At 42.9% G+C, this 27123-nt stretch overlaps 1 protein-coding gene across 34 annotated transcripts in view; it reads left to right on the top strand.

Annotated features, from left to right (window-relative positions):
* Positions 1–27123, top strand: part of PCBP3 (poly(rC) binding protein 3) — a 384627-nt gene that overhangs the window by 186302 nt on the left and 171202 nt on the right. For 31 of the 34 annotated variants that reach the window (XM_044000428.1, XM_044000427.1, XM_044000415.1 and 28 more), the window contains one exon: positions 17610–17711. The exons of the other annotated variants lie outside the window; for them this stretch is intronic. The gene's annotated coding sequence lies outside the window, so the exon portion shown is untranslated. The remainder of the gene's footprint in view (positions 1–17609; positions 17712–27123) is intronic. 34 annotated transcript variants of the gene reach the window in all.

The raw sequence follows: 27123 nt of genomic DNA, 5'->3' as shown, positions 1-27123 counted from the left end.
CTTCTGGGAAATGAAAGTACTAACAGGAAGTGTTTCTGTTTATCTTCTTGCCTTCCTATTAGAGCAAAAAGGGAGATGAGAGTCATGGCTAGAGCTGACCCATTTAGTGTATTAGTGCCCCTGCCAAATAGGAGCATTACCAGAATGAGTCTTGGTGAGGTCCTTAGGGGCTGTCAGAGAAAAGAACTGAGGTGCCTGTCCTGTAGGCAGCACTGGGATATCCCAGACTCTATTGGTACACTTCTTCTGACCCTCCCCTTCCATTAAGATGATATCCAGCCATGCCATGGCAGGGGATGGGGTTCATTAATGCATATGAGCAGCCAGCTCATTATTCCATCCCTAATCAGGAGGGCCTTTCGAAACTGATGGGGAAGCTCTCTCCTGCAATTGGTTTAACCTAATTGAATTTTTAAAGCTAATGTTATTTCTTTACACTGGAATTGTTGGTGTGTTTCTACAAGTAGGGGAGCTGAGAAATAACAGATCAATATTTGAATCCAAGTAGTAAAATCATTTGCAAGCTCATTGAGATAGTCCCTGGAGATCTGCCTTATGACATGTGCATTATTGGGTTCAAAGTTGAAGAGGTTCAAAGTAGGAAATGTAATGAGTGACTTGAATGAAGGCATACATGACATGAACATAAAAATCTCAGATGAAATAAAAGGGGAGAGCTCAATAACTCATGGGATGACCCATTCTGGATTCAGAAAGATCTTGACAGCCTAAAAAAATTAATAAGATGAAATTGAACATGGAGAAATGTTGTCTTACATTTAACTTCAAAAAATCAACCTCAAAAATATAAGATGAGGAAGAGATAGACAGTTTATGTGATAAAATATGCAGGGGGTTTAGTGGACTATAGGCTATGAACCAATAGTTTGATCAATCAACCCACATCCATCAACCATCTGCTGCATGCAGGGTGCTGCAGTGGGTGCTGGGTATGCAAATGCAAAGACTAAAACTATCCCAATTCTCAGAGGACTCATATTCAAAGAGGCTACAAGGCTCTGAGCCATCCTGAGCTGCATTAGGAGAAGCCTCAGCACCTAGGAATATGGGAAGAGAGGTTGTCCTGATCCAACAGCAGGAGCTCTGTTCAGTCCTGACCATCACCTTTTAGAGATGGCATTGCTAAGTCAGAGGGTTGACCCCAGTCACCCAGGGTGATGAAGAGCCAGCTGAAGGTATTAGCCTAGAGAAGAGAAGACTGATTGGGTAGGAGAGGTGTGATGTGCCTGGTGTCTTTGGAAACTGGGATGTCTCTTGTGTGAAAGAGGGATTAGCTTTGTTCTGCTTGACTCCAGGAGTTACACCTAGGAACAAGGGTGAGGAGTCACCAGGAGGCAGATCAGAACTCAAAGGGAGGAAGAGCTTCCCCAAAAGAAGCAGCTTCCATGGGAGGTAGGAGCTTCCCCTTCTTGGGGGCCATCAAGCAGAGACTGGCCAAGGTTTTGATGGGATGTGCCAATGAGCAGTTTCTTGTTGGGGCAGAGGATTGAATAAGCCACCCTCCTAGGACCCTCCAGCATTCCAAGATTTGGAAATCCTGGGAATCTTCTTTTACTCCACGGTGGGAGCTGGTTCTGAAAGTCAAGTTGGGGAGCAGGACATGAGATTTGGAGAGTTTAATTGGCCCTCTGAAGCTATAAATGAATCCCAGTCAAGGCCAGAGAGGGAACGTCTCTTTGCACAGTTGAGAATTCTCACACTAGTGTTGATGGTGTAAACTTGAGAACTTTCTAACCTGTTAAGGTGCGCTAAAAAGCACAAGGCCTTGTGGGCCTACTGGTTTGAGGAACTTAACTCCTTGATAAGTAGGACTTCCTGTGCTGACACATGCCCAGGACCAAATAGAGGGACAGGGTGAGGATCAAAGGAGCTTCTCCATCCAGGGACGCTCAGTCTGGGGATCGGATGGGCACTGAAGCACGAGTTATACAGAGGCTCCCAGTAAAGTCACCCTCTGAAGCTGGACCCTTGAATGACCGACCCTCCCACTGCACAGCCGAGGTGTCCCGAGCCCCTTTCTGGCTGGAATGGGGGGAAAGAACAAGCACTTGTTAGTAGTGCCTGCTCTGCTCCAGGCACTACGCCAAGACCCCTTAGAACCTGGAGACCGTGGCAGAGGCCCTGCTCTGACACTCGTTACGGGAGCTTGGCTATAAGAAAGGGGAGGGTACAATGGGAAGAACAGTGGCTTTGAAGTCATGGGCCCTGGGTTCAAAACTGAATTCTGACGACTACAGCTTGTGTGACCCTGGGCAAGTCACAGGGTCCCTCCGGAAGGCCATTTCCCATCTGTGAGATGAGAAGCTTGGTCTAGATGACCTCTAGGACCCAGCTCTAAAAGGCTGACATGGGGGGGGGGAAGGGGGGGACTCATATCATGGATGAGGAGGCTGAAAATTCCAGAAAGATCCTAGTCCAGGTCTGCTGGCTCCAATGGCAGATGGTCTCCTACACTTTGCTGTCCACTAGTCATTAGCACCTTAGCACAGGCTGGTCCAGTCGAGTGTACTCTCTTTGTCACTGTGCCTCCTGTTTGGCACAGGGCCTGGTGCACATAGTAGGGCCTCAGAAGTGCTTGGCAAGTTGAGTCAAGCCAGTTTGTCAACTTTGCTAGGGATCAGCTGGGTTCTGAGGTAACAAGGCTTATCCAATCCACACGTACAGCAATCACTGCACCCGTGGAACAGTCCACAGAACATTAAATATAAACCAATAGCAAGAAGACAACTTCTCCCACCAGCAAAGAGAGCGGCAAGGTAACAGGACTTCTTTGGGTCGAGATCCTGTGGCCACCTGGCACAGGCGGGGCTACAGGGACTTCCCTAACTCTGAGACTCCATGAGTCGGCGTCATCTGTGTCTAACTTGAATGAACATCAGAGGGGCCCTGGGAGCTGGGGGGCTGCACCCACTCCCCTCTCCCCCAGGGGGCCTCTTGGTTTGGGACCCAGGCATACAGGCTAGGCTCAGTGAAGCCATGGGAGACCCTAGCCTCTCTCCAAATGAATGGAGGGTCTTTGGGGATTGCTTGAGGACAAACGAGAGCCTTCCATCTTAGCCAGGCCGGTCCTTGGGTGGTAGCCATTCTGCTCCCTGCTGAGCCCAGCCGGTGCAGGGCTGACTACAGCTGCTCCTCCACTGACCCCACCATCTAGAGCATTGCACCCCTGCACCCACAGTGAGGCTTCATCCTGAGGCCCATGGCTGGAGGAACAGTCACATGCTCCTGTGTTGTAGGGTTGTCGATGGGCTTTCTTGACTATTCAGTGGCTGTTGTCTCTTTGGTTGGAGAGCTTGAGGGACTCATTCAAGGTCACACATGATGTAAGAGTCTGACTGAAGCAGAATATAGTCCCAGGCAGTGTGGCACAGGGCAAAGCTCGCAGGGTCCAAAGTGACAGGCGGGTTCATGTCTTGCGTCGGATGCCTTCTTTTCCCTTTGTGGCCTTGGACAAGTTAATCAGTAAGCCCTAAATCAGTGCTTGTTGACTGACTTGCAGTCGCTGACAGAACCTCCTGGAGACCCAGTTTCTCCATCTGTAAAAGGACTGAGCTGGCCTAGGTGGTTTCCAAGGTCTCTTCCAAATTGAGATCCATGATGTAGGAACCTGTGGTGGGGGAGGTTGGATGAGAGAGAGAATGGCCCAAGGGGTGGATGTTTGGGGAGACAAGGGAGACCGGTGTGGGATGGAGGGAACATGAGTGTATGTGGAGAAACTCTGCCTGTGTCATCATGTGCCCGAGGTGGACCCAGCGACGGGAGAGGGGCTCAGTGAGTGCCCCCTGCCCCGAGAATGGACAGAGACACGAGGAGGGCAGCTCCGGTCCCCTCAGAGGCGCGTGACTAGAGAAAATGCCATGGAGCCAGGACTGAAAGGCTTCCTGGGGCGGCCGGGCACTTGGCTAGTGTCCGTCCAGGCCCTCCAGCCGCAGGCTGGGCTCTGGGGTTAGAACAGACTCCAGGCCAGTTGTGGGAACTAACAGTGGGAGGCACTGGGTTGGCACCAAGGGAGGGGGGAGTGTTTGGGGACACTCTGTCTAGGTCCAGGGAGGAAGGCCATTCTCTGGATGCATGGTGCTCTAGTGCCACCTAGTGTTAATGGCCTTGTTCAAGAGCATCCTAGGAGTTCATCTTGGAAATATCTAGCGTGTCTCTTACAGGGATGGATGGCTAAGCCCCCCAACATGGGGAAAAGCTGGCTTTCTGTAGAGCAATACAGTGGGGACCTGGGAAATCCTAGACTTGGAGAATCCCACATTCCCACACCCACAGGGGACCCCAGAAGCATCTGACCTAACGTTTAGCTGCACAAGAACTCCTGAAATTCTTGACAGGTGCTCAATCTCCTGGCTTCTGCTTGGGGGAGGGGAAGCCCACTAATAATCATAGTGGCTGATATTTAACATGAACATCACTTTGTGCCAAGCACTTTACAATCATGATCTCATTTGATCCTCATGACAATTGGGAGGGAGGTGCTCATATGATCCCCATTCCACAGATAGGAAATTGAAGCAGAGATGAAGTAACTCGCCCAGGCTCACATGGCTAGTAAGAATCTGAGGCTGGATTTGAACTCAGATCTTTAGGTCTCCGGGCCCAGCACTCTACCCACTGCACTGCCTGGTTTCCTCTTCCTCTGCCACATTCTCTCAAGGCAGCCCATTCCATGGAAGGAAGGTTCTTTGTTTTAACTTACATCTAGTTTAAATCAGTCTGATTGCACTTTGCACCCACTGTTTGTACTTCTGCCCTCTGGGACCAAGGAGAAGAAGTCTTAGGAGATATTCGTCCTCCTGAGGACATTGACATCACAGAAAATGTATGAGCCCATAGACACAGGGTCAAGTTAAAAGGGAATGTTCTGGGGCAGTTAGGTGGTGCAGTCGATAAAGCACCGACCTGGATTCAGGACTCCCTGAGTTCAAATCTGGCCTCAGACACTTGACATTTAACTAGCTGTGTGACCCTGGGAAAGTCACTTAACCCTCATTGCCCTGCAAAATAATAAAAAATAAAGTCATCCTGCTAAAAGGGAATGTTCTGCAGAGGATTGCAGTTAGGGCTCCAGGTGGTGGGGAGGGTCTTCACTCAGTGGGAGTCATAGAGCAGTTGGTCTAGCCCTCTTCCAAGCAGTTGCCCTAGATTTGATTCTCCGTCAATCCAGACCGAGTCTTATGAGAGGCAGTATTGGCTAATGGTTAGGGTACTGGTTCCATTCTCTTTTCCTCTGAACTCTTTTGCTTGGTGATCTTATTAGCTGCCATAGATTCAGTTTTCACCTCTCTGTGGATGATTCTCAGCTCCATTTGTCCAGATCTGATCTCTCTTCTGACCTCCCAGCTTTTATCTAAAACTGCCTATTGGACATTGGTTAAGTGACTTGCCCAAAGTCACACAGCTAGTGTCACGTGTCTGAGGCTGGATTTGAACTCAGGTCCTCCTGAATCCGGGGCCAATGCTTTATCCACTGCGCCACCTAGTGGCCCCTCATAGATACTTTAAACATGTCTAAACTGAACCCATCTTTGCCCAGAAACCTTCCCCTCATCCTGATATACACCTGCCCAGGGGACCATCACCCCCCACCCCCTGGGCTCACACGGCCTAGGGGCACCTTCCACTCCTATCTCTTTACCCTCCCCCTTATAGCCAATCTGTGGCCAAGTCTTGTGGATCCTACCTTAGTCATCTCTCCTCTGACACTGCCCCTGCCCTGATGCAGGGCCTCATCATCTGCAGTAGCTGAGGGGGAGGTCTGCTTGCCCCAAGTCCCTCCTCATCCCAGTCCATCCTCCACCATTTTCCTAAAGCTCTGGTCTGCCCCATGACCCCTATTCACTAAATTCTCACCTCCAGGATCAAATAGAAAAGTCTGTGTTTGGCTTTTAAAACCCCCCATCACCTGCTCCTTCTGACCTTGCAAGGCTTCTTACCCCTTCCTTCCCTCCACACGTTCTGTGATCCACCAGCCTCCTGAATGTTCCTTGTGCATCTCCAGACTCTGGGCATTTTCTCTGACTGTGCCCCCTGCCTGGAGCACTTTCCTTTCACTCCCTCCTCCCAGCTTCCTTGGAGACTCAGCTAAAACTGACCTGCAAGAAGCCTTTCCCAGTTTTCCTGAATTCTTTATCTCCATTTTCTCTGGTGCATAATTTGTTTGGCCATAGTTTACATGTTGTCTCCTCTCCCATCAGATCCTAAGTCAGGGATTTTTTGGTCTGTTTATCTTTCTTCTATTCCTAGTGCTTAGCACAGTACTTGACATGTATTGGGTGCCTAATAAATGCTCATTGACTTAACTTGGAATCAGCAAGAGAAGGTTACAGTATCACCTTAGATATGACCTGTTAAGTGACTTCCCAAATGACCTTGGGCCTTAGTTTCTTCATACATCAAACTTGCTAAACCCTAAGGTTCCTTCCAGTTCTGAACTAAGGATCCCATGAATATAGGCTGAACTCAGTGGCCTCCAACTCTGGGAGACTTTGCAAGAATGCAATAAAAATGTCTAAATGTGATCTTTATCTAACCACTCTCCTGCAACAAAGAACACACCATGTTTCTCCCCAGTAGGTGTTAAATGATAGGAGACCTGATAAAAGCTGAAACTTTTCAGAGTGTTCTAACCTTGCCTCCTGGGCCCAAGTCCTTGGCAATGGAGCCCAGGTCAGGGGGAGGCTTTTTGCAAAAAGCTCCCCAACGAGGTGAGAGAGTTCTTTAGTGCATCAGCCCTGTGGAAGATGCTGATCCTGCCCCACGTGGAAGGCCAGCATCATCCAGGCCCCAGGGATGTCTGAAATCTTTGTAGAATTCAGAAGATGGTGTCACAAACTCCTTCAACAAGGTCCCTTCCTGTTTAGAATCCCTCCTCAGCCTAGCTCTGATAGAACTCCTGATGTTATGTTATTGAGTTAAGGTGATTTCCTTTGTAAAGTCTTTAAAGAAAAGGAAGAACTGATCATATCCCTGCTTCCTCCTGAAAAACATATTGATATACAGGAAAAATGTAATGCATTTGCAGCTCAGCTTTTTCTTTTCCCACCTAAGTGATCCCCATTCCCTTAATCTGTTCTACTGCTTTAGTCTTTGCCCACTCTCATCAAAATCCTTTGCATCTTTTTCATTATGTTACCAAAATATGGTGACCAAAACTGGACCTAACATTCCATGAGTCCGCAGAGTTTGCTGTCAATACCCCCTTGTGACATCAACCCCCGAGTGGGACAGCTTGGCCACAGGTGATGAAGACCTTTCTGATCGAATTGTTTGGGATTGACCAATCAACATCAGCACCTGGCTCTCGTTACCAGCACGATGTGAGGATGATTGTGACAAGAAGGATTATTCTGCCTGTGAGCTTCTATTCTTTCCTTGCAGCTTCTAGTCTTAGAGACTTGCCCCTGGCCATGCAGCCAGCGTGCCTCAGTGACAAGACTGGAACTCACTCTTCCTGGCTCTGAGGCCAGCTCTGGGACATGCTGCCCCCCCCATCATACCATCCAAAACTACACAAGAACCAATTCTGTACCTTTCTTAACTATGGCCAAGGAGTGAATACTTAACCAGATAAGGAAGAGAGATACTTTAAAAAATTCAAATAGCTGCTTCTGTTACATAAAACTGAAGAGTTCATTTAGATGAAGAAAGTTAATGCAACTCAGATAAGAAGGGAACAACCTTTATATTGAATGGTCTGATAATCAAGTTATATATTTCTTTTTAAAATATATAAGTATATCGATGTCTTTGTCTAGCCTAAAATTTCCCTTCCCTTCCTCTTCCCAGAAGGCATCCCATATAACAGAGAATTGCTATAAAAAGGAAAGAGAGGGATGAGAGAAAAAATTGGCAAAATCAATCCATATACAATATACGAATGCATATTCACCATCTCTATATGACCAAAAGCATTTCCCAGGAGCTAAGTGGCCAGAGAATAAAAACAAACAATTCTCCAAAGAACTGCACACTGTTTGCAACCATCTGAACAAATGCTCCAAACCACAAGCAATAAGAAAAATGTCAGCTCTAAGGTTTCGCCTCGGCACCCCACAAATTGACAAAGATGGGATGTCAGTGTTGGAGAAAGGCATTGTGGAAATCCAGGAACACTAATGCATTCAGGAAACCAATTTGCCATTATGCAAATAAATTGGCTAAAGCACTCATGCCCTCTAATCCACAGATCCCACTGCTATATACCCCAAGGAGGTCAGTGACAGAAACAAAGGCCTCATATCCACCAACTGTTGGTTGCAAACCCATTTGGAGGGGTGCTTTTGCTCTGTCTTTAATCTCTTTGGGGTAGAGGCCTAGCAGTGGCATCACTGAGTCAAAGGATATGGACAGTTTAGTTTCATTGAGGGCCTAGTTCCAAACTGCTTTTCAGGATGGCTGAAAAAATTCACTTTTTCTAATGGGGTAAAGAGAGGGAAGTAAGGAGAGGAAATAATTGTGTGTTAATTGGAAAAATAATTAGGAAGAGAAGAAAGCCTTCATGTGTGCCTATCTCATTTTTTCATCAAGAAAATGCTCAGTATATGCATAGACAATTTTGACAAATATTTGAAGAACTAAGAAAGATGAAATGTAGGTCAAAGCTTGTGAATGTTTTCTTCAGTCATCTTTAGAAAGTAAAGTAAAAGACGCATCATCTATTTTCATTCTGTGAAGTATATTGAATTTGGGTCTTTGAAGGCTCTTCAGATGGTGATATCTTGACCCTACCTTCTTTCTTCTGAATTTGGCCAGATTGAGCTGCCCGTTCTGACTTCATCTTCCTAAATGTCATCACCATTTCTCTCCCCTTGCCACTAGGTTGGGAGAGTCCAAACCTGGTGAGTGAGTGTGTGTGTGTGTGTGTGTGTGTGTGTGTGTGTGTGTGTGTGTGTGTGTGTGTGAGAGAGAGAGAGAGAGAGAGAGAGAGAGAGAGAGAGAGAGAGAGAAGAAGGAGGGAGGGAGGGAAAGAGAGAGGGGGGGAGAGAGAGAGAGAGAGATTCCTGTTTAAAATGGCAGTTACAGGGCAGCTAGGTGGTGAAGTGGATAAAGCACTGGCCCTGGATTCAGGAGGACCCGAGTTCAAATCCAGCCTCAGACACTTGACACTTATTAGCTGTGTGACCCTGGGCAAGTCACTTAACCCTCATTTCCCTGCAAAAAAAAAAGGAAAAGAAAAGAAAAAAGAAATTTAAAAAAGAAAGAAAAGGGGGGGTGACTAGATGGTACAGTGGATAAAGCACCAGCCTTGGATTCAGGAAGACCTGAGGTCAGATCTGGCCTCAGACACTTGACACTTACTGGCTGTGATACCGTGGGCAAGTCACTTAACCCTCATTGCCCTGAAAAAAAATGGCAGTTACCCCATCTGATGTCTGTCTGTTTGTTGTCCTCCTTCTGGCCTCCTCTACCAAGTCCCTTCCGATGAGCCAGCTTCTGTGACTTTCATGCCAAGCTCTCTGCAGGCTCGCTCTCTCCTTGTCACTGTTTCATGAGTCATTTCTGCTCATTCTCTTACCTCATCCTTTGCACTTGACCTTGGGCTCTCAGCCAGTGTTGCCCTTAGCTCCCATGTTGTTTAGATATAGGCAGAGATACAACATTTGCTTCCTGAGGCAGGTAAGGGGCCTTTTCCATCTCCTCAGTGTTGTTATTTTTCATGTTGTGAGAAAATAATGGGATTTGGCTGTTCTCTCAGCCTTCATCAGGGCATCTTATGTGTACCTGTCTCTCCTCCTGTTGTATGTATATTCTCTCCAGGGCCTGCATCAACTTCTTCAGGGAATAATGATACTCAGAGTTGGTGTCTTCACCTTTATATTCCATGAAATAAGTTTGATCATCAGAGAAAAGGAGTGAATTCTTTTTAATTTACATTTGCATCCTTTGTGGTTTTAAAGCCCCACTCTCAAAGCTGCTCCTTGTAACATTTGATAAGCCATCCCTATGACAAGGACCCTTTGGGGAGGCTGAGGTTAGTGTTAAAAGGGTCAGCAGCTGGTTGAGAGTTGGATGCAAAAAATGGGGACAGCTCCCCTCTGAATTCCCTTGTTAGGTTCTACTCTATCAAAATGCATTTCCTCCTTGGACAACAACATCGGCTCCCCATGAGCCATCGTCCAAGCAGCTACCAGTGATACTGGACCTACTAGCAGGGAACAATAGGTGGTTGTCAGGCAAAACTGCTGCAAGATAATCATGATTTTCTTGTGGCAATTTTCTTATTTTTCTGTTGCCTCTAACATTGTATTGATGGACCAGGCACAATTCTCGTGTGCCTTTCAAAGAAAGTGATGCTTGTCCATTCATTGGAGATGGTTCATACAACTTTTTTCTCAGTGAATTCTGTTCTTCTCCCTTTACGCTATTAACAGAAATTCGTCAACCATGGAGGGAAAAAACAGCCTCTCATTCTTACTTGGCTTCTATGTCTTTGTTTCTACCAAGAAGAAAGGTCCTCCACTAGAAACAAGTCTAATGAAGAGTGGTTTTCAGGGACCCAAGAGAAGTTAGGAAATTATGAAGACCCCAAACTGCCCTCAAAGAGCCCAAGTCACCAGGCTCATTCATTCTAGGAGGAATAAGAAATCTGGCAGATGGCACTGTAAGCCACAGTCAGTGGCTTTGGAAAATTGTAAGGAACAGATGTCCTTTGGCCTGGAGTCAGGTGACATTGTCTCACATTTGAATCAATGGTATTGTCCTAGCAAAAGTCTAGAGGCCAAGCAGAAGTGTAAGCCTCCTTCCTCATGACCACCATTCAGATGCATAGAGGGAATAATCCACCCATCAATTCCCTTCCTTCACTGGGGTCCTCAGAATAGAATACAATATTCTAGCTAGGGGATGGGATGTAGTGAGACTCTTCCCTCCTTCCTCTTGGGTTCCCCATCTTTCTCTCTAATAGTGCTTCCCATGTACTCTGAATAGATCTTATATGTACATGGCTGGTTACATGTTGTCACCCCCAAGTAAGCTGTTTGAAGGCAGGGACCATGTTTTGGCATTCTTTGTGTCCTCAGTGCATAGGCACTAATGCGTGGTAGCTGGCTGACCCGCAGCCCACCTTTCCTGGATGTTCCCTTCCCCTTGGGAGGTCTGAGCCAAGGGCTTTCATGCTCAGACAGAATCTAGACTTCATAACCTTTTAAAGCCCTTGCAACTTGGAAAATCTGAAATTCCAATTCTATGATTCCCCATGCCCTGGACTTGGAGCCAGAAAACCTGGGTTTGAGTGCTGGTTCTGCCCCTTCCTCACTGGGTGACCTTGTACAAGTCACTCTGCTTATCCCAAGCTCTGATTGCCTCATCTGAAGACTGGTAGATAAGCCTGGAACTGTCCATGGTTCAGAGGGTCAGACTCCTCCTTAAGAACAAGAAACTACCCAGTTTAAGTCCTAATGATGCTGCTATCGTTGGACTGTTGTCTTGGTAACAGGCAAGAATACTGAGGCCCTGAGTTATTCAAGAGCTGCAGTGCACAAGCAGAGTCAGGGCTGGGTCTTTTGTCAATGTCTCATCTTTGCTGCCATCAGTGGCCTCTGTGCATCTCCTGAGAAGATCAATGCTAGCTTGCTTCCAATAGGACCCCATTTCTGACTGCACTGTCCATGATTCATGAGTTCCTTTGTCATCCTTTTAGCCAAGTTCAGGCATGTGAGGGGGTACTACAGAGGGCAGTGATTACTTTCCGGATAAATGAGGTAGGCTGTGACTTTTTTCCTTTAGATTTCAGATAGGTGGTCTTCTTTGGGAAGCACCCTGCTCATTTCACCTCTGTAGGCTTCCCTTGATTCATTGTCCCAAGGAAGCTCTGTTTTGGAATCCTGCAGCAATGGGGAACACAGAGGACTACCCATTAGGGTGGTCATGACCAGAGGAGGGGGGACTGAAAAGTGCTACAGTACTCCAGGGAATAGAGGAGTAGAAGACTGAGTCTACCCACTTGATGCATCAGCTGGTTATGACAATCAAGGCCTGTGATAAATGGTTTGGCCTTCATTGCCCATTAAGATAATTGTCCTGATTTTGCTTTGCAAAATATCCAGAGTGGACACTGGGAATCCCAACAGATTCCATTAATTATTGTTCTTGGCATTCCTGTCTGTAACATTCAAAGCACTGCTGAGCTGGACCGTCAATTGGCTCATGGGGAACTTTAAATATTTTTAAACCCAAGGAGTCCCTGACACATATCATTTTTTCTCTTTTGTCTCTTCTCTGTACCAAAAAAGCAAACCAAAACCAAAACCAAAACCAAATGACCTAACTTTCAACAGAATGAAACTAGCCTCCCTATTCCCTACCTAGACAATTTCTTGGAGAATGAGGTGCTACTTGGAAGAAGAAAGGGAAGAGGGGAGGGGAAGCTTTGCCTGTGGGATGAGGTCCAACAATGCTCAAAGTTAACTATGGTCAAAGAAGGGACTCCCAGTGACATCTTGTTCCAGACACTCTATTAATGATTTTTATCAGATTTGTGCATTTACAAGTCAAACCCAGTTTTCTCTGACAGTCCCCAGCACTGTGAGACCAGCCAGGCATTGGAAAGTAAACCCACACCCATCTTGACAAATAGCTTGAGCTGAATGATCATCCCTCCTCATGCCTGGCTTTTCTCTTTGGAGAAAAGAATATGCCCTTTCCAGTGGAGAATCAGGACAGTGATTTGGTACCAACACTCAGGACTCCAAACTTAGTTGATGAGAACAACCAAGAACAGAATCCAGTTTGTTCCTTGGCACTAATAAAGAAAAACCGTGCCACACCAATGAGGCCTAAAGGCCTTAGGGGCACAGAGACAGTTGTCTTCATGTTTTATATTTTCAAAAGCTTTTTCAGATGACACAATTATTTCTTTTTTGTTTTGGGGGGAGGGGCAATGAGGGTGAAGTGACTTGCCCAGGGTCACACAGCTAGTAAATGTCAAGTGTCTGAGGCTGGATCTGAACTCAGGTCCTCCTGAATCCAGGGCTGGTGCTTATCCACTGCACCACCCAGCTGCCCCTTCCACAGTTATTTCTTACAAAAGGCCGTGCCGTGAGGTCACCACTGCTTTACCAGTGGCAGTTCTGGGGTATGAGAAGGAGCTATGCCCACTATGTAAGTCAAGCCCCAGCTATCTGTGTGTGCCTGGCTCAGGGTGGCTTCTGTCTGCTTCCTGGAGAAAGCCCTTGCTTGATTCTCCCCAAGTGTTCATGTTCTCCCCCTTTCAAATTTCCTTGGATTTCAATGTCTAGGCAAATACATTGGGAATTTAAACCCTTCCCACACTGTCTTCCATGCACCTTTCCAGCCCCATTCTACCTTACTCTCTTTCTCATACTCTATGGTTCAGGCCAAGTAGATTTCTTGCTGTTCATCACACATGCTGCTCCATCTCCGGTCTCTGTGCCTTTGCACTAGCTGTTACTGATGCTTGGGGTGCACTCCCCTCTGCCCCAAAGACCTTCTTTCAGAGCCCATTCTCTGTGACATGTTGGCTGACTGCCCATGACATACAACTTCTTGTGCCCCTCCACCAACTTCTTTGTATTATTCCTCCCCCCCCCCATGTTCTATGTGTTTATGTGTGTACAGATCAGTTCTCCTTGAACGTAAGATCCTTGAGAGAAGGGGATGTTTGATCTTTGTCTTTGGTGTAGCTCTGAGCTGGCTGGGCTCATCACCATGGAAAGAATGCTGTCTGTTTATAATAGAGGCTGCAAGTGTGTGAAAGGCTGCATTTCACCCATAGTTATAAACACGGCCAGGAAAGTCATCCACGGACTCACAGAAAATATTGTCTTCTATGGGACAGAAGGGCTTCTGACTGAATTCAAGCCATTTCTCATAGTACACAAAAGCATATCCATGTCAGACTCACCACAGTAGCCACTGGCTGGGGCATCTGTTGAGTTGGGGGAGGGGACAGAGAATTCCTCTTCTAGATTGTTGGCCTTAAGCCTGCAACCGGGAAGGGCTGAGATGGTCATTTTGTTGATGTCTTTTCACAAGGACTGGGATAGAAGAAGGTGGAAACTTAGGAGTTAAAGGTGACAATGACATCAAAATGAAGACATTCCAAAATGACATTATTCATGACAAGAGAGGGAAGATTTATGCCCCTTCCTTTGCTACCATAGTTGGTGCTTAGAAATACTCATCATTTAATATAATGTAATAAATCCATAAACAAGTATTTAGCAAGCACTTACTATGTGTCATGCACTGTGCTAAGCTCTGGGGATACAAATATGAAGAATAAATTATTTCAATCAATCAGTCACCATTTGTTAAGTACCTACAATGTGCCAGGCACTGTAATAAGGGCTGGGAATACAAAAAGAGGCAACAGAAAGTCCCTGTCCTTAAGATGCTCACAATCCAATGGGGGGGGGGAGGAATTACATGAAAATAAATACATTCAAAGCAAGCTTTATACAGGATTAATAGGAGATCATTAACAGAGGGAAATCACTGGAATTGTGGGAGGTTGGGGAAGGCTTCCCGTGGGAAGTGGGGTTCTTATTAGACCTTAAAGGAAGCTGGGGAGGCCAGTAGTTGAAATGGAGGAGGGAGAGTGTTCCAGGAATGGGCGAGAGACAGAGAAAATGGCCAGAGGCCAGGGTCATTGGGTCAGAGAGGATGGAAACAAGTAGATATGAAAATGTATGCAAGGTAAATATACCATGAATAAATATGGTTGTTCAGGGTTTTTTAAAATTCATGTCCAACTCTTCACAGTCCCATTTGGAATTTTCTTGGTGTGATGTTTAAAATCTAGATTGTGGTCACCTTAAATTAGAAGCTTTAGCACCAGTCTTTGGGCATTAAACATTTATTAAAGTATACAGGTATTAACATGGAGTTCAGAAAGTTAAGAAAAGGCCTATCTAGCCTAGAGTTCCAGCCTGGTTGGAACTCTGTCACCAGCCTGCTTCAATCAGGAACACTCTAGCAAACTGATTGTGGAAGCTTTTCATAAGTCTGGAACAGACACACTGCTTCAAGCTGATTGGTTGGTGTCCTCCAAATCCGTTGGTTCACTGAACTTGAAGGTGTTCTCTAGTTAAGTTCACAGTCTAGCTTCTGAGAACCATACCTTCCTAAGGGCTAGCCAGGTGTGATTACAATCTAGTTAACTTTGAAGTAGGCTAATCATCAGTCTATCACTTACTTGATTCAATCAGTCTAGATTAATCTCCAGGTGGGTCTTTGAGTATCTGCTAAATCCCATTATTTCATCACATTGGCAAAGATCCTGGAATGGGTTGCCATTTCCTTCTCTAGCTCATTTTACACATGAGGAAACTAAGGCAAGCAGGATTAAGTGACTCACCCAGGGTCATACAGCTTTGATATCAGGAAGATGAGTCTTCCTGACTCCTTGTTCTGTTCACTGCACAACCTACCTGTCCTGAATAAATACAATTATGTACATAGTCTTTAAAAACAACTGAGTTTGAGAGGGAAGGGATTATAGTATTTGTGGGGTGGGGTGGGGGGAATCAGGAAATGCTGTTATGTAGAAGGTAGTTGCCTGAGCAGTGAAGGGAGGGTCATTTTGATACCAAGGCAAGAAGAGAATACATTCCAGTCACAGGGGGCAACCACAGCAGGGGCATGAAGACAGAAGAGGGAGTACCATGGAACAGAGAGGCCAATTTGGCTAGATTGAAGAGTGGGTAAGAGAAGTTCCAGAGGGTCAGGAAGGGAAGGCATTAGGAGATAAGCTGAGGAGCTTCCATCTGACCCTAGGGGCAATAGGAAGATGCTGGCTTTAGTTGAGGAGGGGAGTCCCACGGTCAGAGTTCCATGTAGGGAAGTCACATTGGAGATGTGTGGAGGATAAATTGAAAGGAGGAGAGAGCTGAGGCAAAGAGAGCAATTCAGAGGCTGTTGTGAGAGGTGATGAGGACCTGAAGTGAGGAGGCTCAGCCCGATCATACCTAAATCAAGAAATGCAGCAGTTTCTCAACAATACAATGATCCAAGACAATTCTAAAGGACTATCAATGAAGCATACTATCCTCCTCCAAAGAAAGAACTGATATTGATGGAACACAGACCAAATTATGCTATTTTTCACTTTCTTTCATTTTTTCTTTTATTCAAGTTTTCTTGTACAAAATGACTAATATGGTAATGTTTTGCAAAATCGAACATATGTAACCTATATCTGATTGCTTACCGGGAGGGAGGGAAGGAAAGGGAGGGAAGGAGGGATGAACATTGGAACCCAAAACTATACATAAAAATGTTTATTATTTTTAAAATCATAAATTAACAGGCCTTAAAAAAGGAAAAAAGAAGAAATTCAGCACAGGTCAGATTTGGCAGTTGATTGGTCATATGGGACAGTCATGCATGAGGAGTTAAGGATGGCACCAAGATATGATGTTGGAGACCAAAAGGCAGGTGGTGTGTTTCACCTAAATGGGAGAGATTGGGAGAGGAGTCAGTGTTGGTGAAAAGGTAGAGTTCCATTTTGGAAAGTTGGCATGTTGAGTACTAGATGTTTCCAGAACATCCCATTTGAAATCTCCAGTGGGGAATTGGTAATCCGGGGCTGAAGCTCAGGAGAGAAATGTCAATCTTTGACTTCTCCACATAGAGATAAATCCCAGGGAGCTAATTATGACACTGAGAGACTGGAGAGCAAAGAGTTACTTTGGCTTTGTAGGTTTTGAGGATTTTTTCTGCTTCCTCATTTAAAGAAAAAAAAAACTCTTTTGTCATAGGAAATGGCGTGGGGGAGACAAAGGAGGAGGGAATCATTAAAGATCTAGTTGTGGTTTTTTTTCAAGAGACCAATGCTAGCTTTGGAAAGGGCAGAGAGGAGCTCAGAAGCCCATTTGCAGAAGGTCCAGGAAGACAGGGACTGTTTTTCATTTTGTCTCAGCAACAAGCACAATCCTTGGCAAAGTAAGCCAATGATAAGGATGTTTGGGAGCGGATCGCCAGCCTATATGCACAAAGCTCTCAGAGAAGCACTAGAATTCGAGTAGTTAAAAGACCTTCTAGGAAGATTCTAGCTCACCACGTGTCTTAAGGACACTGGCCTCCTCACTGATCCACATACACACTGGGATGGAGAGAACATGGAGATGCCAACTTTCTCCTCCCTCCCTTTCTCACCAAAGCTCCGGTTGAAGTTGGCAGCTGTTTGACTTAAACTGAGGGAGAGGAAAGGGCCCCCAAGGTGATTCTCACTTCAGGTGCTTTGGGCTGTAAGGGGAAAGCACAGAGCCCAGGGCTTGGAGACAGAGGACGAAGCTCAGATCCCATGCGGGGCTGATGATTCCTCTCCTTGCGAAGGGGAACGTCGATTTCATTCTCACAGCCAGGGTCCTTTATTTGTGAAATGATGGCATTGGACTTGATATTCTTGGAGATAGCTCCCAGCTCTGCATCATCCCAGGCTTCACTGGTGGGTCCTTCATGGTTGTTAATTATCACTTACCCCCATAGCTGGGAATGGGACATTCAATTCAATGTGCAATATCATCACTGAAGAGTGTCTGCTTGCCAGTGACCTGGAGGTAAAAGATATTCTGCTCTTATCCATCACACTCTATATGCCTTCACTTTTCATCTTTTTCTTTCAGTTGTCCTGCTGTGGCTCATGAAATTTGGCCCCATGATTCGGATGTCTAGATCAGTCCTTCCAGAGGTGGTTGTTTGATTGGGAAAAAACGATGCCATTTCAGGTAGAATGGTTACCTTCTTAGTTTAGATTTTATGTGTGTCTGTGTGTTTCTCTTCTTTTTCCTGGGTCTACCTGAGTGTATTAGGTGGCATTTTTCCTCCATTCTTTGCCACTAAGTTTTATCTGCTTTTTTTCTATCCATTATTATTTTATTTTTAATATAAACTTGACAAACATCAACCAACATGATGAAAAAACAAATCATTTCCAATAGCTAAGAGCTGAATGGTTCTGAATAACTAAACCTCAACAGAAGCTTTGCAAACTACTGACAATCCCATGCAGCATTGTTCTAAGGCACTACTAAGTAGAAGATACAAATCAGAGAACATCTGAAGCTACCCCTCACATCCTACCCCAGAAAACTGGACAAGCTGACCAAAGATGGGAACAGTGAATGGTAGAGGGGAAGATGGGTGCATCATTGCTCTGTGGATGGGTCTGACCAGCCTTGAAGACAATTTGGAGCCATACAGATAAAGTGGCCAAAATGTTTACACTCTGACCCACTGATCATTAGGTTCTCATGAAAATCAGTAACAAAAAGAATGACCCCAAATCCATCTGATCCATGAGCTAATGAGTTGTCTCCTGGGCTGCTGACCACCAGCTACAAGATCAGCTCTGTCAGACTTGGCATCTATGGAGAAGCAATGGATGCTGTCCACTTGGAGAAATAAGTATTGCAATTTCAAAGTTTAGGAGTCACCCAGCAGAACAATGTGGTGGTGAAAGAACACAAGGCACTCTTCCATGTTGGGAGGTACAGATGTCCCACTGGCTTCTTTGGAGACACAGCCTTCCCATCTGAGCTGTGATGGGGCATTCAAACTGGCTTGGCAGAGGACCAGACAGGTGCTATTTCCAGCCATGCCTCCAACCCAGTCCAGTTCTTGACAATAGTTTGCATTTTTAAGCTGGGAGTCCCCAGATCCCCCAGCCTCAGGGAGCAGTGACATTATTAGAACGGGAGCCACCATTGTGTCTCATAGACCAAGCTCCAATAGGCCAAGCTGCTGCCCTCTGTTCCTCTTGCCAATGACCATTCTTGGCTTTCTGTTCCCCTGTGAGATGTCAGGGAAAGCATCTTTTTCTGTAGGATGAATTTCTCATGAGGCTTGATCATGCTGCTAGGCTATCCTGTCTACCATGTGCAAAGATGAAAGTGGGTAGCTCTAACAGAAATAAATCCATCCCATTCAAAAGGGATTTTAAGAGGAATGTAAGTAATAGGCTGAAGGCTTGCTAGGAAGAAGGAGTGAATGGGCACTGCCCAGCTAAGAGAGAGGGCATGGTCCACCCCAGGTGAAGAGAAAAGCCAGGTAGGGGTTAGGGGAAGGACTACCTTCAACACATCTGAAGAGAAATATCCTCTGAAGGAGTCAGTTCTCTTGGAAGGGTCCTTCACTTCAAAACAGCAGGATGATAATAAGAAAGATGCTGTTGGTATTGCCATTTCTCCTTGCCCCAAACAAACATCCTGCTCCCTTCCTACTTTTCTGGGTCCAAGATGTGAAAGGAAACAAAATTCTATCCAGTTTACACAATTGTATTCTATACAATTTACACAAATTGTATTTTAAACAATATTAATTGGGACAAGTTTTGGTTTTTGTTTGTTTGGTTTGGGGTATGTGGGTGTGATGGGCTTAGGGATAAAAATTTCCATTGGCTCTTGGACCCCCAAAGTCTTTTATTTCCTTAATGAAATCTCATGTCCAGCCTTTCTTGGGTGAGCAGAAAGAAGACAGAGCGACTTGGAATGTGGATCGCTGCTGCTGAAAAATCTCCTTTCACTTCATGTAGCAGCATCTGGAGGTAGACATACATTTGAAGAAAGAACTCTCTGCGCCCTTGTTTTCTTCATTTCATTGCCATAGCACTACTTCTCAATCATATTTTTAGGGGCGGGGCAATAAGGGTTAAGTGACTTGCCCAGGGTCACACAGCTAGTGTCAAGTGTCTGAGATCAGATTTGAACTCAGGTCCTTCTGAATCCTGGGCTGGTGCTTTATCCACTGTGCCCCCTCAGTCATCTATTTTTAATTGTACCTGAGAGGTATAGTTAGTTAGTGATGCCACAACAGTCCTGATTATAGTCATCTGGACATCATTTGGTTCTTGTGGACTTGAAATGCTGGTGTCTTACTTCCCCCTTCTTTTTCTCCTCTTCCTCCTCCTCCCAGCTCCTTTCAGAATCTGTCTCTTTCCTCAAGGCTTAGTTCATTACCCCCTCCTCTGTGAAGCCTTCTATGATTCCCCCAGCTAGAACTTTGTCTCTTTTTTCAAAATCTCTGAACAAGCCATTTGTCTAATTATCTCCCCAACCATGAAACTCCATCTTCTCTTATAGGATGTAGGGCACATATCACCCCCTACCCTCCCTGGGGCATAAAAAGTAAACTCCTTAAGGTCAAGGACTATGTCTTTTTAAATCTTGTTTTCCCCATAAAACACAGTGCCTTACATGTAGTAGAGTTAATACCTGTTTATTGGATTCTATTGAATTAGACTGGACTGGATTGGATTGGACTGCATTCAGTTAGAATGAATTCAACCAGATCATTCATAACTGAATAGAAATAGACTTGTCTGGATTCACCCAGATTCAATCAGATTGGATTGGATTGGACTTGATTAGGCTTCCCTGGACCAGATTGGACTGAACTCGACCAGACTGAGTCTCATTGGACTGGACTGGATCAGATTGGACCAGATTGAAGTGGATTAGAGCAGTTTGAACAGGATTGGATTGGGTTCATTTGAATTAAACTGGCCTGGTCCAGACTGAACTACATTGGACTAACCTGGACCATAATGGACCATACTGAAAAAGATTTTAAGCCAGACAAACCATATTGGATAGGATTAGACCAGATTAACCCAGAGTGGACCAGATTAGACCAGATTTGTTCAGAAAGAACTAGACTGGGAGTAGCTAGGTGGCATAGTGGATAAAGCACTGGCTCTGGATGCAGAAGTACCTGAGTTCAAATCCATCCTCAGACACCTGACACTTACTAGCTGTGTGACCCTGAGCAAGTCACTTAACCCTCATTGCCCTGCAAAAAAACCGAAAGAACTAGACTGGATGAGATTGAACTGGGTTGAGACAGATTGGACAGGCCTGGACTAAACTAGATCCGAGTGGATTATGCTAAATCAGATTGAACTGAATTATAATAGTCTGCCTGCTCTTGGCACTCATTAAATTGTGATCAATGGATTATCCTTAATTTGGGCTGGACTATGCCAATGCCCAGGTCCTAAAAGATGGCAAGCTCAGTCATTTACTAAAGAGGAAGAAACAGAAATATATTTTTCACTAGTTGGGACATATTTAGAAAAGAGTTGGGTAATTTAAGGGAAAAGCTATAAATGTTCTGGTTCTAATGATAAAAAGACAGGATAAAGGAATAATCAGTTGTAACTATCTCCATTGTTGAAGAGCAGAGGAAAAATAGCAGAACTAAGATGGTAGACAAGAGGCAGGAACTCAGATGAACTCTTCCAAGATTCCCTTTTAAACAATTTTAAAATAATGCCTCAAATCAAATTCAGGAATGACAGAGCCAACAAAAGGTTGGGATGAGCCATTTTTCTAGCCTAAATCAATTTAGGAGGTCAGCAAGAGAGACAGGTGGGGGGGGGTTGACTAGGGGTACAGTGGACATAGTGGCAACACCAGCAGTAAGCATTGAAGGTGGCTACAACAGCAGCAGGAGTTTCAGGAGATCTCAGCCCACAGATTGAAAGGGGGTCCAAAAGAGGTTATAGGAGATCGTTCATTGGCATGAGGTGCAGCGCCCTGTTGCATTGCCCATATGGAGCTCCAGGTCATAGTTCCAAGGTGAAGAGGGGAGGAAGGGCCTTGGTCACAGTTACAAAGCAAAGAGTGCTAGTGCTTGCCCACAAGGAATCAAGGGCCCTGGGGTCTTCTGAGAAAGGAAAATTATTTTTCTATTATTAATAACCAATTATTAAGTTAGGATTTAGGCTTTTTCCTCTACATTTCCTCATTCAGGGACCAGCTCCTCTCTGAAGGAAAAGGCTAATAGATGAGATTGCTCCAAATCCTCCAGGAATGTGCTCCTCCATCTTCAGTGGGACCCCACCCAATTAGCAGACTATACTTCTGCTTAGAGTGTAAACAGAATCTAATCTAATCTAATTCTAATCCTAAAGCATTAAGTCTATGTTCTTGCATCCCTCCATTATGGTTTAGAGTGACCCAACTCATGAAGGAGAAAGCCAACCAGAGTGATCTGGATAGAGATGGATTCCTCTATTCAAAATGTTGGAGGTGACTGAGTTTCATGATTTAAAAATGTCCTTAGAAGGAGGAGCTGAAGACTTTTAACCTACCTCCCCATTTAAAAGCCTACCCCCTCATTAAATTTTCACCAATCCGGCAGTTTTCAGACAAAGAAATCAAGTCAGGAAGAGTCTCATGCTTTCATAACTTTTTGAAAATTATTTTTTCTTTTTTTGACATTTATGAGATTTTATTTTTCACACATGATGTAAATTAATGTCCAATATATGCTGTATATGATGCTATGGTATTGTAAATTAAAAACAAAAAATAAAGGAGTTAGTAACTAAGAAAAAAAGAAATGATGAGCAGGATGTTTTTAGTAAAACTTGGAAAGACTTATACAAACTGATGCAAAGTGAAGTGAGCATAACCAGGAGAACACTGTACATAGTAACAGCAATATTGTAAAATGATCAACCAGGAATGACAGTTATTCTCAGCAACAGAATCATCCAAGACAATTCCAAAGGGCTCATAATGAAAAATGTTCTCCACCTCTAGAAAGGGAACTAATGGAGTCTGAGTGAAGATTGAAGCATAATTTTTTTCACTTTATTTTTCTAGCTTTTTTTGGCAACACGGTTAATATGGAAATATGTTTTGCATGATTTCACATATATAACTGATATCACATTTCCTGCATTTTCAATGGGTAAGGGGTGAGAGGGAGAGAATTCAGAACTCAAATTATTTTGGAGGTAATTGGGGTTATGAACTTGATTTTTTTAAATATTAAAAATAAATATTTTTGTTGCAGTAAAGAACTTTATTTCCCTATATAACAACTTATTTTTTCTAATAATAAACATTTTTATTTATATTTTGTGCTCCAAATTTTATCCCTCCTTCCTTTCCTCCCCTTTCCTCCCTCCCCTTCTCCCTCCCTGAGGTGATAAGCAATCAGATATAAGTTATATATGTGCAATTATGTAAAATATTAACATATTAGTCATTTTGTACAAGAAAACTTGAATAAAAGAAAAGATGAGAGAAACTGAAAAATAGCATGCTTCAATCTGTGTTCAATTAATATCAGTTCTTTCTTTGGAGGTGGATAGCATGCATCATCATTAGTCCTTTGGGATTATCTTGGATCATTGTACTGCAAGAATAGTTAAGTCAATAAATATTTTTAGGGGCAGCTAGGTGGTGCAGTGGATAAAGTACTGGCCCTGGATTCAGGAGGGCCTGAATTCAAATCTGGCCTCAGACACTTGACACTTACTAGCTGTGTGAACTTGAGCAAGTCACCTAACCCCAATTATCTCACCCCATATATGTATATATGTATGTATGTATGTATGTATATATGTAAGATTGGGGGTAAATGAGGGTAAGACATGGAATTATTGCAAAAAGAGGATCAGTCTTGGGAATTCACCACATGGGTAACTGCGACTGGTGATTTTTCCAAAGAATTTTAAAGCTTCAAAGTCATTAACAATATTATGTTACATCAGCTAAGATTATGTAGGCATAATCACAACTTTAGCCTTTAGAAATTAGAAATTTTAGAGATTTTTAGAGATCTATATTCTTTCTTCTCAGTTTCCCCTGTCTCACTAGGAAGTTAATACATGAAATAAATAGGGCAATATTTATCTGTCAGATTTATGGGCAGAGGAAGAATTAAGGACCAAAGAAGATATAGAGAGTAAAATAAAATGTAAAACAGATAATTTTGATTATATAAAATGAAAAAGCATTTGCACACACACACACACACACACATACACACACACAAAAACCTATTGTGACCAAGATTACACGGGAAGTAGAAAACTGGGAAAGAATTTTTGAAACAAATATCTCTGATAAAGACCTCATTTCTCAAATATATAGAGAACTGAGTCAAATTTATAAAACTACAAGTCATTCCACAATTGATAAATGGTCAAAGACTATGAACGGGCAGTTTTCAGACAAAGTAATCAAAGCCATCTATAATCATATGAAAAAATGCTCTAGATCACTACTGATCAGAGAAATGCAAATTAAAACAACTCTGAGGTATCACCTCACACTTATCAGAGTGGCAAATATAACAAAAACGGAAAATATTGGAGGGGATGTCGGAAAGCTGGGAAGCTAACTCACTGTTGGTGGGGTTATGAAAAGATCCAGCCATTCTGGAGAGCAATTTGGAACTATGCCCAAACGACTATAGAACTGGGCATACCCATTGATCCAGCAATACCACGGCTAGGTTTATAGCCCAAAGACATCCCCCAAAAGAGAAAAAGACCTATTTCTAGAAAACCAATTATAGCGGCTCTTTTTGTAGTGGATAAGAATTGGAAATCAAAGGATTGCCCATCGATTAGGGGAATGGCTAAACAAACTGGTATATGATAGTGATGGAATATTATTGTGCTCTAAGAAATAACAAGCAGGATGACTTCAGAAAGGCCTGGAAAGACACGTATGAAATGATGTATAGTGAAGTGAGCAGAACCAAAAGAACATTATGCATAGAGACAACAGTATTGTTTGATGAAGAATTGTGAATAACTTAACTATTCTCAACAATACAATCCCAAAGTACTATTGATGAAACATACCATCCACCTCCAAAGAAAGAACTGATATTGATGGAACAGACTGAAGCATGCTATTTTTCACTTTATTTCATTTTTAAACTTTTAATCAAGTTTTCTTGTACAAAATAACAAATATGGTAATGTTTTACATAATCATACATGTAAAACCCATATCTGATTGTTTGCTGCCTCAGGAAGGGGAGGGGAGGGAGGGAAAGAGGGATAAAAATTGGAACCCCAAACTATAAATAAAAATGTTTATTATAAAATGAATGAATGAATAAGGAAATAGTAAGAAGCCATTTAGGTGTCCTTTTGAACTCAAGCCACTGGGCCCCAATAAATTATTCTCAGGTACCACAAGAATTTGCAGATATGATTGCTGAGATTGTGGGGACTGAGAGAGATACCTTAAGACTAAATAAAGTCACTAATTGCAATATTTTTTTTAAAAGGAAAGAACATGATCAATATAATTTATATGATCATGTAAATGATAATCTAGTGAAATCCTGGCAAAGTGCTTGAATGCATTGTTTAAAAGATGGTTAGTGAATGTCTAGAAAAGAAAGTAGTGAACACAAAAATATTTTTTATTTTGGTCATTTGATTTTCTGTTTTCTTTTAAATGATTTGGTTAAAATTTATTAATCATTTTAATCTTTTCAAGGAAACAACTTTTGGTTTTATTTTCAGATCTATAGTCTTTTGGTTTCAAAGATTTCTATTTCTCCAGTATTCCTTCTTTTGTGCTTCTTTTGGGTTTGATTTTTATTTTTTAATTTTATATTCAGCTTATTGATATCCTTTGTTTTTCTATTTCATTAATATGCATTTTCAGAGATATAAATTTTCCTGGAAGGACTGATTTAGTTGTATCCCAGAAATTTTAGTATGTTTTCTTGTCATTATAATTGTCTTTCACATAAGCATTAACTTTTATATGATTTGTTCTTTGATCTACTCTCCTAGATCTTTTTCAGTTTTTTATGCTCCCCAAATTGATAACCATTTTGTTAAATTATGCTATGTAAATGATGTATTTCATATTTATACCTTTTTACATTCATTTGAAATTTCTCTGTGCCCTAATGTATGGTCAATTTTTGTAAAAGTTCAATGTAATGTGTTTTAAAGTATGTATATTATTTCATCATCCCATTGAGAAGGAATCATAACTCTTTTAGCTTTAAATTATCCAATTTTATTCAATTGTATTCTTTCCTTTTTGTTTTTCTTTCTGTTAGATATGTCTGATTCTGAAAGAGTAGCATTGACGTCTTCTACTATCATTGTGATACCATTAATATCTTTTTGCAACTCAGTTAAGTTTTTATTTATGAATTTCATTTATTAATTTAGATGATATACCATTTGAAGAATATGTTTAATATTTACAGTTTTTCTTCTATGGTTGATTTAAACATAATGTAATTTCCTTGCTTATATCTGTTTATATTGTGAAGTTTTGTTTTTGTTTGCTTTGTAGCATGATTGTAACTCTTGTTTCTTATATTTACCTGATGCACATAGTACATTTTGTTTTATTCTATGCATATTTTTGCTTTTTAAATGTGTTTCTTGTAAGCAACAGATTGTGGGTTTTGTATCTCATCCAACCTGTCACTCTTTTTATTGGATTGTTTCATCTATTCTCATATAAAGTTGCAAGAGCTAGTTTTCCTCCATTCATGACTCTAATATTATAATTTTCCCTTCCTCTTTTAAATCACTATTCTCTGTCTATGATTGGTTTTGCTTAATCTACTTTTATGAAACCCTATTTCCATAGTCTCTCTTCCTCCCCTCAATCACTCCTTCCTATCTGTTAACTCTTTTCTTAGTTTTTGGTTTTTACTAAACATTGATTTCTTTCTCCCCCCACCCTCACCCCCTTAGTTAATTGGTTAGTTCAAAATCCTTAATCTTCTTTTCCTTTTCAGATTCTTTTGGTAGATTTTTTCTGTGTCTTTATTGAAGAAGCCTTGTTATTGTCATTAAATTTTTCCTCTGTCTATTCTATACTGTTATACCTTGATTTACGACCTATAGACGTTATTCCTTCTTTCATCTCTTTCTGTTCCTCATAGGATCAAGGTTCCTGAAGTACCAAGTTTGATTTTCTTCCTTTAACCAATTTCTGTTATTTCATTTTCAGATCTTGCCCCTTGGTCTCCTTTTCTGTTTTGTCTAACTCTTAGAAGCATCAATTCATGGGGGAAGTGATGGGTTTCTATTCACTGCCATATGGTATAACCATAGAACACTATAGAACAAATTATGATCTAATTCTGTCCCCTGACCTCACCTTGACCATTCTCTTATCCATGTGCCATGCACTGTCCTCTTTGGTTCCATGACTCCCATTTTTCTCCTGAGGCAAGATGTTGCCTATGGAAGCCCACCACTTTTTTCAAGGAAGTCGTCTCCATGTCTCTACCAGATAATATTTCTAAAACAATAGAGCCTAGCACACAGCAGCTGCTCTATAAATGCTTATTCATTCTCTCTCCCTCTCCTCCCAAATTAGACACACACATATATGTATATATATA

Source organism: Dromiciops gliroides, chromosome 4, assembly GCF_019393635.1.
Source record: "Dromiciops gliroides isolate mDroGli1 chromosome 4, mDroGli1.pri, whole genome shotgun sequence".
NCBI lineage: Eukaryota > Metazoa > Chordata > Mammalia > Microbiotheria > Microbiotheriidae > Dromiciops > Dromiciops gliroides.
The sequence above is the reverse complement of the archived record's forward strand: the minus strand, read 5'-3'. Positions and strand labels throughout refer to the sequence as shown.